This window comes from Stegostoma tigrinum, unplaced genomic scaffold (genome assembly GCF_030684315.1).
Source record: "Stegostoma tigrinum isolate sSteTig4 unplaced genomic scaffold, sSteTig4.hap1 scaffold_50, whole genome shotgun sequence".
NCBI lineage: Eukaryota > Metazoa > Chordata > Chondrichthyes > Orectolobiformes > Stegostomatidae > Stegostoma > Stegostoma tigrinum.
In genome coordinates, this window is record NW_026728430.1 from 1,546,056 (window position 1) to 1,560,200 (window position 14,145).

The window sequence follows — 14,145 nt, forward strand, 5'->3', positions numbered from 1 at the left end:
CTCCTGGGACCGTCTGGGAACCGAGTGTCTAATATCAGAATGGAGGTCGCACATTTAAGGCAGAGTCGAGGTGAAGTTTATTCTCTCAGATGGTTGTGAATCAGTGGATTCTTTTACAGAAGAGGATTGTCAGAGCTGGCCCACAAAGTACATTTAAGGCTGAGGTTGAAAGATTTTTAGCAACAAGGGTATCAATGGGTGTCGGGAAATCCAAGAAAGTGCAGTTCAGGATTATCAAGTCAGGATTTTCCGCTCATTTAATAGCGGAGCAGACTTGATGGGCTGAGCTGTCTCCTTCTCCTCCAAAACTGCATTATGTTAATATAAAGCTGCAAATCTGACCGGAGCAAATTTTCCTTTAAAACAGGTAGATCCCATCGGGACACTGAACTTCAGTGATATTTACAAAGAGGCAGTCATTGTCAGAAGTGGGATTTGAACCCACGCCTCCAGGTGGAGACGAGAACACCCGGCTTTACAGTGGAAGGAGTCTATTCTTTGAGTCTGGCACCTTAGACCACTCAGCCATCCTGACACACCTTGGCGGCTCCAGAGCGATCTGTATACCAGGGTAAACAGGAAAAGCCAGTCTTCAGCACCCACACTGAGCCTGGCTCCATTAGGCCCACAGTCACCTCTCACAAACCACCATTGCCCTTCACTTTTCCCAACCTCCCCCTTGTTCTTGTCTGAAACAAATTGCACGTCAGGCAATTGTAGCTGACATTGCCGATGTAGAACTGTAATGTAGATTGAACTGATACCGCCTTTTCTATGACATAATTCTGCTTCAAAGATCAGTCAATATTTCATAGTTACTATTGCAAATAATAACCATGAACATGCAATGGCAGTGAAGGCACTGAATCCTAATCAGCAGACTGCAAGGGAAGAGGTATATCTCTATCACCCTGGTCACTGCCTGATTCAGCATTGTGTCTCTCATCCTTCTGCACATGATTCCTTCAGCTCCATCACGGTTTTGTCACATTGTCTTGGTTTATAATGCACAGACTACCCTGCCATCTATTACATTGCAGTTTCTAATGCATGAAACCCTACCTTACAGGGCACAGCCTTCGCTCTGTAGTGCAGTATTGAAAGCAATGGTCTTGTAAAGCACCAGTCATGAGTTTACTTCTAACTGGAGGAGATGAGAATGTTTGTACAACTGTGGCATCCAACATCTAAAAGAGGACTTTCAATATTGTCTGAAATTATGCCAGTGTCATTTCCCCCACAGGCCAGCAGTGAGGTGAGGTATTATAAACTGCAGGTTGACAAGGAAACAATGGGGAACAAACACAGAGAGGGGAGCGGCTGAATGCTTTATTTCTTTGCTGTAATCAGATTCTGGTTTTGAAGTGTGAAATGGGACTATAGAACCCAAATGGATGAAATCCTACTTTCTGGGGGTTGGTCTCTGCTGAGGCCTTTGTCATCTTCTGGGAAATGTGTCTGTGTGTTACCTTCTGAGGGTGAACATGCGGCCCAGTTCCCCAAGAGAACGTGAACATCTCAAACAGCCAGTCCATCGTCTCGTAGTGCACAAGGCTATGGGCAAAGGCTAGAAACTGGGATGTTGAGCCTCTTTCTGTGCTGTAAAACACGATGATTCAGTCATTTTGCAGGAGAAACAACTGTCGTAGAAAGAAAAAAAAAGCCAGAAGTTGTACCATTAAGAAACGATGCACACTCGTCCGCCTATATCCCTGGTGGTCTAGTGGTTAGGATTCGGCGCTTTCACCGCCGCAGCCCGGGTTCGATTCCCGGTCAGGGAATCAAGTTTTATTTTTCCTGATGGTGACAACGCAAAGGCGGTGCAGCTCTGTCTGCAATCCTTTCAATGTCAGTTCCTGTCCCCGAGAACATCAGGGTCCATATTCCAGCCGCTTAAAGAGGGGAAAGGTGCCTTAGCCGTCACTGCTCAGTCAGGCTACTCACCTTTGTGTTGTGTTGTTAGCAGGGACATCAGCAGTAAGGGGAACATTCACAAGGTAAACAACCAGCAAAGATAATCACAGTCGCCACTTCAATTCAATTGTCTCCCCTTTGTGACGCAGTGAGTTTCACTGCCATATGTCGGCAGGAAGCGACAATTCACCCGATCGAGTCTGCTCAGCCAGTCAATGAGATCACTGCTGATCTGATAAATGTCAACTCCGCTTTCCTGCTCTTCCTCCATAACCTGAGGTAAACTCGAGCCTAATCACAACATCATATATTACCGATATTTTTCGGAAGTTTAGATGACTTCAGTGACCTGTGCATGTTTGCATGAAATTGAATACAATGAAATGAGCGAAAAAAAGCCCTTCCCAAAATTCAACCCAGTGCAGGGTCAGCCATATGACAAGAGTAAGATAGCAAAAATGTTACCTCTATTTCTCCCAGCACAGATTTCTCTCTTGATGGGTTGAATATTTGCAACATTGTCATTATAATTGTGACATTATCATGGACAGATCCTCACTCAATACACAAATAACTGTGCTTCCAAAAAGTATTTTGCCTCAGATTAAAATTGCTGTGCATCTTTTCATGCAGCTTGAGGTCCCAATAATCCCTGCTCCATGTCAATAGATGCTGCTCCGGGTGAGGTTGGAGCTCACAGACTCCGCATTTCACGCGTCTCTATGGCCATAGAAGGACTGCACGCTCACCAATTGCATTACTTCTATCTGTATCCCCCTGGTCACTGTCTGATACACCACTGTATCGGTCATCCTTCTGCACATCATCCCCGTGGCTCTATCTCGATTTTGTCACATTGTCTTGCCTCATAATGCACAGACTATCCCGTCATCTATTTTCACAGCGTATGGCTGCACGCTCATTGCCATCCCCATTTCCGGTTATATCTTCGCGGCTGGGTCACTGAGTTTCCCTGGTTCTTGTCCCAGGAACTGGGATTATATGGTTGTATGCAGCAATGGTTACTTCCTTGTGTGAGTGAGCTGATGAAATATCCAATGTTAAACTAGATTACTATTGAAAGGTACATTTCAACAAGAGCCAGCACAATACACTGAGTCTTTGATATTTCGTAGAAATCTATCAATCTCAGTCTTCAATATAATCATTGATGGAATCTCCACAGTCTCTGGTAGCACCGTAATTACCGATGCCAGCCCTCTGTGAATCCCCGCAATACAGCGCACTGCTTGGAAAGAATTCCAGTTGTCGATCTGGTGCTGTTCCTAACATATCCTCTGCCACTGTAGTTATTGCTTGTTGCACACCAGTGAACTCATGTGGTGCCGTGATCGTATTGTGGTTAGTACTCTGTGTTGTGGCCGCAGCAACTTCGGCTCGAATCTGAGTCATGGCAGTGGGTGCTTGCTGTATTTCTTTTTAATCCTTGTGCCATGGGCCACAGAAATGCAGCAAGTATCAAACATTTTTACGTGAAAATATTCTTTGAGGTGGTGACAATCATCTCCCAATCCTGGCTCTCTCACATATCTGCATTTGATGTGTCAGAATTCAAACCCACCACTTAGAGAATTTTCTCCCTCCCACAATCACTAACTCTCGTTGACGTCCCACCTTCCGCTTCACTGAGGCACTGCACAATCTAACATCCATTTTCACATTGACATTGTTCATTCTGTTTTGTTGCAGTCTGTGTTGCTGAGTGAACGTGGCCTGTCTCACCACCAGGAACGCTAAGCCAGATGAAATATTTAGATACTGGGACGGTCAGATCAAGACTCATGGAGCTGCTTTTACTAACATGGACCAGTGATTATTGGAACATCAGGCCTAGGAAAATGACCCATGGCAATAATGAGCAACATGGACTGCATCGGAAAAGACCAGTTTCTGTGGCTCTCTGCACATTCATTGTATTTGTTCATTTTGCTATAGCGAGAGTATTGTGCGCAGTTCATTAATTCACATTATTGTGGGATGTGGTAGCACCAGAAACTGTGCCGAAGAGATTTACCAGGATATTGTCTCAGCTGAAGAGTTTCCGTTATGAAGCGAGATCGAACAGACTGTGGTCGTTTTCCTCAGAGCAGAGGAGATGTACAAAATAATGAGGATAGACTATGTAAACGCTTCCCCTTGAGGGAGGGATCAATCACCGGGGACCATAGGTTTAACGGAAGAGGAAGGAAGTTTTGAGTAAATTTACATAAAAATGCTTTTAGCCAGTGGATGTTTGGAATCTGGAAGCCACTGCTTGCAAGTGTCCTCGAGGCAGAGATCCTTATGACTTTAAGAAGCATTCAGATGTGAATTTGTGATTCTGTGGCATTGACGATTATGGACGAAGCAATAGAAGTAGAATTTGGATACTGAAGCGATTGTATGTGATTGGTGCACATGTAAAGGGCTTAAGGGGCATTTGCACCTGATGCCCTCATTAGCATTGTGGTCACTCTCCCCACCTTTCACGAGGGAGACCAGGGTTCAATTTCCTACTGGACCCGACCCAAGCATTTTTGGGGCCTTTCAGCAAAACGGACACAGCTTTGATTTCAGCTTCAGCTGGTGTCAGCATGGAGTTTGCACATTCTCACCATGTCTGCGTCTCAGTGCTTCAATTTCTTCCCATGGTCTAAACGTATGCAGGCTGGCTGAATTGAACACATAGAACACAGAAGTGTACAGCACAGGCTCTTCAGCCCACAATGTTGTGCCAAAATATTATCCTACTCTAAGATCAAACTACGCTGCTTACTCTATATTTTACGATCATCCTCGCAACTGTCCAAGACTTGGTTACATGTCCCAAATGTATCTGACTTGAATACCACCACCGGCAGAGCATTCCATGCACCCACCACTCTCTGTGTAAAGAACCTACCTCTGACATCGCCACAATGCCTTCCTCCAATCACCTTAAAAGTATGCCCCCTCACAATAGTCACTTATGCTCTGGGAAAAGGTCTCTGGGTATCCATTCTATCTATGTCTCCCATCATCTTATTTACCTATATTAAGTCACAGCTCATCCTTCTTTTCTCCAAAGAGAAAAGCCCGAGCTCCCTCAACCTTTCCTCATAAGACCTGCCCTCCAGTTCAGGCAGCATCCTGGTAAATCTCCTCTGCACCCACACGGAAGCTTTCGCATCCTTCCTATAATGAGGCGATCAGAACTGAACACAATATTCCAAGTGTCGTCTAACGAGTGTTTTAAGCAACTGCAGTATATCCTGTGAGGCTGGATGAACACAGCAGGCCAAGCAGCATCTCAGGAGCACAAAAGCTGACGTTTCGGGCCTAGACCCTTCATCAGAGAGGGGGATGGGGAGAGGGAACTGGAATAAAATTTTTTTATTCCAGTTCCCTCTCCCCATCCCCCTCTCTGATGAAGGGCCTAGGCCCGAAACGTCAGCTTTTGTGCTCCTGAGATGCTGCTTGGCCTGCTGTGTTCATCCAGCCTCACATTTTATTATCTTGGAATTCTCCAGCATCTGCAGTTCCCATTATCTCTGCAGTATATCCTTGCGGCTTTTAAACTCAATTCCCTTGCCAATGAAAGCCAACACACCATACACCTTCTCAACAACACTATTAATTTGGGTAGGGACTTTGACGAGTCTAACGATGTGGACCCCAAGATCCCTCTGTTTCCCCACATTAGCAAGAACATTAGGTTAACCCTAAATTCTGTATTTAAAGTCAACCTTTCAAAATGAATGACTTCACACTTTTCCAGGTTGAATTCCATCTGCCACTTCTTTGCCCAGCCTTTCATCTTGTCAATGACCTATTACAAACTCCAACAGCCCTCCACACCACCCACCATGCCACCAAACTTCGTGTCATCATCAAACTTACTAACCCAGCTTTCCACTTCCTCATCCAAGTCATTTATGAAGACCACAAAGAGTGGGGTTCCCAGAACAGATTCTTTCAGAACACCACTGATCGCCGAGCTTCAGGCTGAATAATTTCCATCTTTTCTAACCCTCTGGCTTCCATTCTGTATACAGACAACCAAATTTCCATGAATCCCATGTCTCCTAGCTTTCTAAGTGAGCCTACCTTGGGGAACCAAATCAAATGTTCCTCTAAAATCCATATGCACCACATCCATTGCTTGATCTTCATCAATGTCATTTGCCACATCCTCAAAGAATCCAGTAAGGCTTCTGAGGCATGATCTGCCCCTCACAAAGCCACACTGACTATTTCTAATCAAATTGTGCGTGTCCAAATAATCATAAATACTGTGTCTCAGAATCCTCTCCACTAATTTGCCCACCACAGAATGACTGACTCTTCTGTAATTCCCAGGATTATCCCTATTCCCTTTCTTGAACAAGGGAATAACATTTGCCACCCTCCAATCATTTGGTATTACTCCAGTAGGCAGTGAGGACACAAAAGTCATCACCAAAGGCAAAGGATTCTTTCCCTCACTTCATCCTCCTTCCTAACATCAACCTGTTTGAGCGTATCTGTCTTTTCCATGCTATCCTCACAAATGTTAAGGCCCCTCTTACTGGTGAGTACTGAAGCAAAGTATTCATCAAGGACCTCCCCTACCATGTCTGACTCTGAGCGCAAGTTCCCTCCCACTATCCCTGGTAGGCACCACTGTTACTCTCACCATCCTCTTGTTCCTCACATAAATATAGAATGCTTTGGGATTTTCCTTCATCCAACTGTGGATCCGTGAGGACTGTGAGAGGTGTTACAATTCCCCATCCAAGCTGCAAGCACATCGGCGCAATCATATCAGGAAGAAACTGTTGACTTGCTGGATGTGTGAGAAGGCATTCACAGCGGTTTCACACTGGAAAGGGGCTGTTTCCCTGCTGTGGGAGTTGCAAGGAATTCATTCAGCCATTCCGCCTGCTGACACACCAATGGGTCCACACTGGGGAGAGACCATTCACCTGCTCCAGGTGTGGGAAGGATTTCTCCCGGTCATCCAGCCTGTTGAAACCTCAACAGGTTCACTCTGATGAGAGACCCTTTAAATGTGCAGATTGTAGGAAGCGCAATAAAAGCTCAAGTAGACTTTTGTACTGCCAACGTGCTCACAGGTGCTGTCACTGTGGGGCTGGGTTCAGGGCATCATCAGCCCTCACTGTACATCAGCAAATACACACTGGGGAGAGGTCATTCACCTACTCTGTGTATGGGAGAAAATTCACTCAGACATATAGCTTGAAGAAACACCAGTGGGTTCACAAGTAACTTCAGTAATTGGACATTTCTTTTGTTTGTTCATGGGATCATGGCATCAGAAGCTCAGCTAACTTTTATCATCCGTTCTAACTGCCCAGAGGATGGTTCAGAATCAAACTAATGGTTATAACATGGATTCACATGGAGGTCAGAATAACAATGGTTCCCAGACCCAATGGCATTGAGTTGATTTTCTGGTCTCTTGTCCCGTTTCTGGAACAATAGTGAATAAATTGGTGCAATTGATTTAAAAGCGAAAGACCAAAATGTTTCGTTTTTCTCTCTGATTCAGCGTGCACTGCTGTTTTCTCAGTTGTTATTGACAACCTCATGGCCCTCACACCATCACCTGTTCCGGAGGGTGTTACAGGAAAGAGGGAATGGTCAACTGTATCTGGTCACTCAAAAGGTCACTGGACCTGAAAGGGTAACTCGGATTTCTTTCATAGATGCTGCCGGGCCTGCTGAATTTTTCCAGCAACTTCTGTTTTTGTTTATGATTTCTCTGCATTTGCAATTATTTTTGCAATTTTTTAATCAATACTCACCTTGTCTGTTTCAGAGGAGCCTCGTTGATAGGTTTGGTCGGTTTTGGGAATTGAAAGTTAAGCCACAGATCAGGCAATGATCTAATTGAATGACAGAACAAGCTTGAGGGGCCGAATGGTCTACTCCTGTTCCGATAAAAGTTTTCCATCTGCAGCATGTGGCATTATGTCCCCTCACTCTTCACTTCACATCCCTGACTGTTACACTATGTGCTATTACTGGCTGAGCAAATCTCCTGTGTTTGAACTCCATCTGTGGCTATTCAGTGCCCCGTCTTTGACTGCCTGGGTTTGACTCTCATCAGAGAATGTTGTCTCGACTGCAGAAATTCACCAAAGATCCTCAGGCAGCACCTTCCAAACACGTAACCACTTCCATGTGGAAGAACAAGGGCAGCAGATATATGGGAAGATCACCACCCCCTCGTTCCCCTCCAAGTCACTCACCATCCTGACTTGGAAATATATCACCGTTCCTTCGCTGTCGCTTGGTCCAAATCCTGGAATTCCCTCCCTAATAGCATTGCGGATCACCACACATCAGGAGGACTGTAGCTGTTCAGGAAGGCAGCTCACCACCACCTTCTCAAGGGCAACTACAGATGGGCAAGAATTGCTGGCCCAGCCAGGGACACCCACATCCCACACATTAATTAAAACAAATACTGTGTGAACAGTCACAACAGGAGGATCCTGGAGTTTCATTCCCCTGGAACAAAAACAAAGTTGCAGGAATAGCTCAGCAGGTCTGGAAGCATCTGTGACCCTTCCTCACTCCCCTGGGATCTACCAAACCTGTTTATTATTTCCACTTCCTCTTTCATTCTGACTCTTTAATTTTTCAATTGCCATCCACTCGCCTTTTGAGCTCTTCAAAAAACCCCATTTGGGAAAATTAGAGAAAGCTGGAATTAACGCAGGAAACTGGGACGTGGGCAGAAGAACGAGGAGAGGCCACATCAAAGAAAGCTCCCATTCCAACAACAGAGCTTCTCAAAACACAAAGGCAGCATGAAAGCTTGAGCTGAATGAACATGGTGATGTGTGGCCTGTCATGAGGAAAGTGTGACCATGATCACAAATGGTTAAGATCACAGGATCCTGACAGTGCAGAAGGAGGCCATTCAGTGCATCCAGTCTGTGCTAGCTCTCTATCCCATCCTACTCCCATAAACCCCACATTTACCGCAGCGAACCCAACCACCGAACCTGCACACTCGCGGACAATTTAGTGCGGCAAGTCCACCTCACTTGCATTTTTTGACTGTGGGAGCATCACTGTTTAGCTCGAAAGAGGCGAAATTGTGGATTAATGCTAAAAAAAATCAACTCTGAAACAATTTCATGGTTTTTGTTTCCAAAAGTAAAATCTGGGGAAAACTGCACCAACAACGATTTCAGATTCTCTCTGGAGGAAGAGAATTTAAAACTCTGACCCAGCAGCACAGTGAGTTGACAGAGGCCTGGGACCAGAAATGTAACAGATTCTGAGCAAGGTGGGGTGAGACAAGGGCAAAAGGCACATGTCACGGGGGGAAGGCAGGAGAGATGAAATTGCAGAAATGTTATTGGTTCTTCAAGGCGGCAGGGAGTGGAGTTAGGGCTGGAAAAGAAACAAATAAACAAAAGATGTGCCTGGAGCCAGGTGTGCAGTGGACCCAGACACAAATTGAAACAAGAAATGTAAACAAATTGGGGCAGAGTTCACAGTCTGATATTGTTGATCTCAATGATGAGGCCAGAAATCTGTAAAGCCTGGCTCGTTCTATTCCAGCCAACACACACATGATGGGCCAAGGGTGAATGCTGCTGGCCAGCCAACAATACGCACATCACACAAATGAATTAAAAAAGGCCTTGCTCTGCGCTGTAATTTTCTGTTACTTTTGTTCTGACATTTGCAGTTTGTTTCTGATGATGGCTATAACCCTAAAATTAAGCTAGAGTTTAGTATCCGAGCGAAATGTAAAATAAGTCAGCTTTGCTTCAAACACATAATTGTAGTTTGTTGCATTCGTTCTGAGGGTTGAACAGCACCTAGAGCCCAGAAAGGACAATCTTAGCTGGCTGGGGTGGAAATCGTATGGTAGCTAGCTTCAGACGTTACCGCCCTGCATAGATTTTGGAGTCTGCACAGAATAACACAAAAGACAGGGAGTACAAGTCCCTTTATAGATCAATATTTTTCAAACAATCCCTCTTCAAATATTGTGCTGTTGTTCTATTACTTCCCGCAAAAGTGCACAATGTCACATACATCCTCATTGCTCTTCATCTGCCAGATGTTTACCCAGTCATTCCACTTGTCTCAATTGCCTTGGAGAACCTTTACATCCTACGCACCACTCACAGCCCCAGTTTTGTACTGTCAGCAGACTTGGAAAAATTGCATTTGATTCCCTCAACCAAACTTTTGATATGTTTTGTGAATATCTGGAATCTCTAATTTACACCACAAAACTTTCAATCCAACAAAAAAGCATCCATTTATTCTTGCTTACTGTTTCCTGTCAGCTTCCCCATTATGGCACCATATATTTGGCCCAATCCCATGTGTTTTACTTTACACATTGGGCTTGGGAATGTATCAAAAACCTTTCCAAAACTCCAAATGCATTGCATCTATTCCATCTCCAAAATTTATCTCCAGGTTGGTTTGTCAAATACGAATCCCAGATCATAAACCAACATTGGCTTTGTCTGTGCCCATTAAAACCGGTCGCAATAATTTCTCTAAATTAGTTTATTTGCTAATTTCATTCTACTTCTATTTCTCACCACACTCAGATTTCCTAGTATTGCTCAGAAGGTTATCTTTTTATCTTTTCTTCTGTTAATCAAAAACTGAAGGAGTTATGTCATACTTCTGCCATTTCCTTGTTATTTATTCTCCACTGTCTGGTTTCAGAATGTTTTCTCATGTGTTCCCTACGGGTATCCTTTTGGAAGCAATTGCAGTTCATTCTTATAGCCTTTGTTATTATAGACTCCAGAAACCCAACAATTCTTGCCCTATGCTGCTCAATGGTTGAACATCCACAACCATACAATCACAGAAGCATGCCCATTAGTACCACTTTCCTAAACGAGGCCCGTAGTCCTGAATATTATGACACTTCAAGCGCTCATCCAAATACTGTTTCATGGGTTGTGAGGTTACCCGTGACAACTCCTCTCAGAAAGTGCATTCTAGACCCCAGCACTCTCTGGGTGAAAACAACCCTTAAATTTTCTTTAACTCTCAAACGCTTCAATTTAAAAGTGTGCTGCCTCTTTCTTGGTCCTTTTACTGAAAGGAGCAGCTCCTTTCTTTTGACACTGTTCATACCTCTCATTCTTGTATATCTGAATGACTTTGGTTATTATTTGGTTATTAATCCAAAAATGCACGTAATTCTCTGGGTCTCTGAGTTCAACTCCTGCCAAGTGAGATGTTGGAATTTGAATTCAAAAAAAGTATGGAATTAAAAGTTGAATGGTGAAGGTTAAACCATTGGCAATTGTCAGGAAAACCGATCTGATTCACTCATATCTTGTAGGGAAGGAAACTGCCATCCTTCACTGCTCTGGCCTAAATGTGTCCCCACACACCCAATAATGTCACAGGCTCTAACTACCGTCTGGGCAATGAGGGATGGAATGACTGTTGGCTCAGCCAGTGAAGCCCACATCCTGTGATGGAACAGAGAAAAGTGTCCGGGCTGGTTCTGGGAGTGGAATAGAGAATGGGATATAACTAACCATTTCAGCTGATCTGAAAATACCTACATTTAATGTTTTCTTTCTTGTGATTGAACCCTTCAAACCCTCACTCCATTAACATTGCAGTGTGACCATACACACTACATCATGGTGGTGAAGACCCACTGTCCTGGCAGCACCCACAGCCTCTTCATTCAGAAGCAGGCAGCCATTCCCATTGTTTTAAGATCTTCATGTAGAAATATAGGATGGTATCTTGGATAAAGGCCACGCCCTTGATACACACTCCAAAACACTCTCCTCCTCACGACTGCTCACCACCAACCAACCACATAAAAATATTTCGTGTGTACTGAGAGTAATGAGGCAACTCGGACCATCAGGGAGTAGCCATCAGGATGGTAGACCAATGCTTCCAATGTCTGAAAGTTTCAGAGAGAACCCTCTGGCACACACAGTATCACTAGGTCCCATAATCTCCCTCCATTCATGTAACATATAGCCTTTTGTTCTTCCTGAAAGTCTCACAGGTTCACAATTACCAACATCATATTTCATCTGCCAAATTGTCCATTGCTTATCCACTTACATTCTCTCTACCTCCTCCTGATAGCTTAATTTCCTGCTAATCTTAGCATCACTGACAAATATGGTTAGAGTACATTTTGTTGTGCTTATCTAAACCATTGATACAGGACAATGCCCAAATATAATAGTTCACTTCCCAGCTGGCCTTCTCACCACCCCCGCCACTCGGATCAGGAGGCCGCCGACTCACGAGGTAAGTTTTTAAATGCAGAATATTGCCTTCCTGGCTGCCCCCTGTCTCGTGCTCTCACCATTCCCTCCAAAATCGTAAATCTTATTGTAAATTGTTGATGACCTTACACTGGTCCCTGAGGAATTCCATTGGATACAGCTTTCCAATATACAACTAGGTAGTTATTTCTGCTCTGTATTTAATTTTAGAACCCAGGGCTCCCTGTTCCTGTGTAGCAGCCGAGAAAGATTGCATGGCCTCCTGTGTTGTGTAGCCGGCTGTTGAGGTGTTTCTGAGCTCTGCAATACACCATTAGGGACATTTGTTGTCAGATAATGAGGCTGAGGTCGTATTGTCATTGATACTGATTCTTGAGCAACTAAAAGATGAGAACAGAACATAGACTAACACTTGAGTAGAATGCTGCACTGTCAAAAATTGCAGCTGCAGCAATAAATCTAGTCTGCCCCCTCAATCGGGTTCTCAATTTTCCCCAGACATGTATTGAACAGGAGGGGAAATTTCTTGCTAGCCTGGTTTACTTTTGTCCCTTTAACAGTCCCACCAGTACAGATAATGTTAACGATTAATGATATTTTTGGCAGTGGGAGCTGTGTGGAAAAATTGCTGCAGTCCCTACACAATAAAATAAACAATTGTCATTGAGGGGTGACCTTATAGAGGTTTGTAACATTATGGTAAATCTGGGTAAAGAGTCAAGGTCTTTTCCCTAGGGTGGGGGGAATCCAAAACTAGAGGGCAAAGGGTAACACGAGAGGGGAAAGATTTAAATGCGACCTGCAGGGCAACTGGGTGATGTGTGGATGGAATGAGCCGCCAGAGGAAGTGGTGGAAGGTGGTACAATTACAACATTTGAAAGGCATCAAGTTGGACATATGAATAGGAACGTTTGAGAGAGGTATGAACCAAATTGCTGGCAAAGGGGCTAGATTTATTCAGGATATCTGGACAGCATGGATGAGTTGGATCAAAGGGTCTCTTTCCATTCTGTATATCTCTATGACTCTGACTGAATATTTCTAGAAATAACAATGATTACCTGCCTGCCACTAAATTTTATCTTGAACTTTCCCAATTCATTACAGCTAACCTGGCAATCTAGACTCATGGATTCCATGATGTTTGACAGTAACATTTAAAAATTCAATGTTAATGTCATGTAATATGCAGGATATTGTTGTCACTATTCCTCAAAAGCTCCTTCAGACCAAAGTTATTAATTAGCGTTTCTGACTGCACAACACTAAAGTCAAAATTACTTGGTCTCTGGTTTGTTTCACAACATTCTCTTCAACCTACCTCATATACACGTGTGGATTTTATTTTTTCATATCGTTAGCAGTCACTTACTTCACGGAATTTACATGCAACTTGAGATAATCCATTATTTCTTCAGATTCCACAACACTTGCGTATCTATTCTTCAAAGCATAAGTTGTACAAAATTTGTCCTGCAGTTTTGGTTCAGTTATAAAATATGTTAATGTTTGCTTCTTCTTGCTGTTTGTAAGCTCCACCCAAACTGATTCAGTGGAATCTGAGGGGGTGGCCTGTGGTGCTATTAGTGATGGACTTGGACAAGACATTCAGTGGGGGCCACCTTGATGCTGAGATGATCTGATGAAACATTCAGAAATATAGGACGAGTATCTGTAACCATTCCATTACTGCCAGTATAAGTGCCACTGTATTCTTTCTGCTCCTTCACACCCATTCTATATCTGTTATAGCAACTAACTCCGAACAAGGTTCACACTCTATCACCAAGCGAGGCTCAAACTCTTACCACTCCCACTACTGAATGCAAAGCCTTTATTGCCTCACACTCTCTGTCACCTCAGCAACATCCCTGCAAAAAATAAAACGCATGGAGTCAACACTGTGGACTGACTCACTCTGGACACCTCATCATTTCACCCAGCCTACACTATCTCTTACACCAGTGCCATTCTTTCACCCTC

At 43.9% G+C, this 14,145-nt stretch overlaps 2 non-coding genes across 2 annotated transcripts; one reads left to right on the plus strand and one right to left on the minus strand.

Moving 5' to 3' along the window:
- Positions 1-420: 420 nt before the first annotated feature.
- On the minus strand, positions 421-535 carry trnal-caa (transfer RNA leucine (anticodon CAA)). The gene is made up of 2 exons: positions 498-535; positions 421-455 (listed from the first exon to the last, which is right to left on the minus strand). It is a non-coding gene; the product is annotated as a tRNA-Leu (tRNA).
- Positions 536-1,709: 1,174 nt separating this feature from the next.
- On the plus strand, positions 1,710-1,781 carry trnae-uuc (transfer RNA glutamic acid (anticodon UUC)). Its single transcript has one exon. It is a non-coding gene; the product is annotated as a tRNA-Glu (tRNA).
- Positions 1,782-14,145: the final 12,364 nt, after the last annotated feature.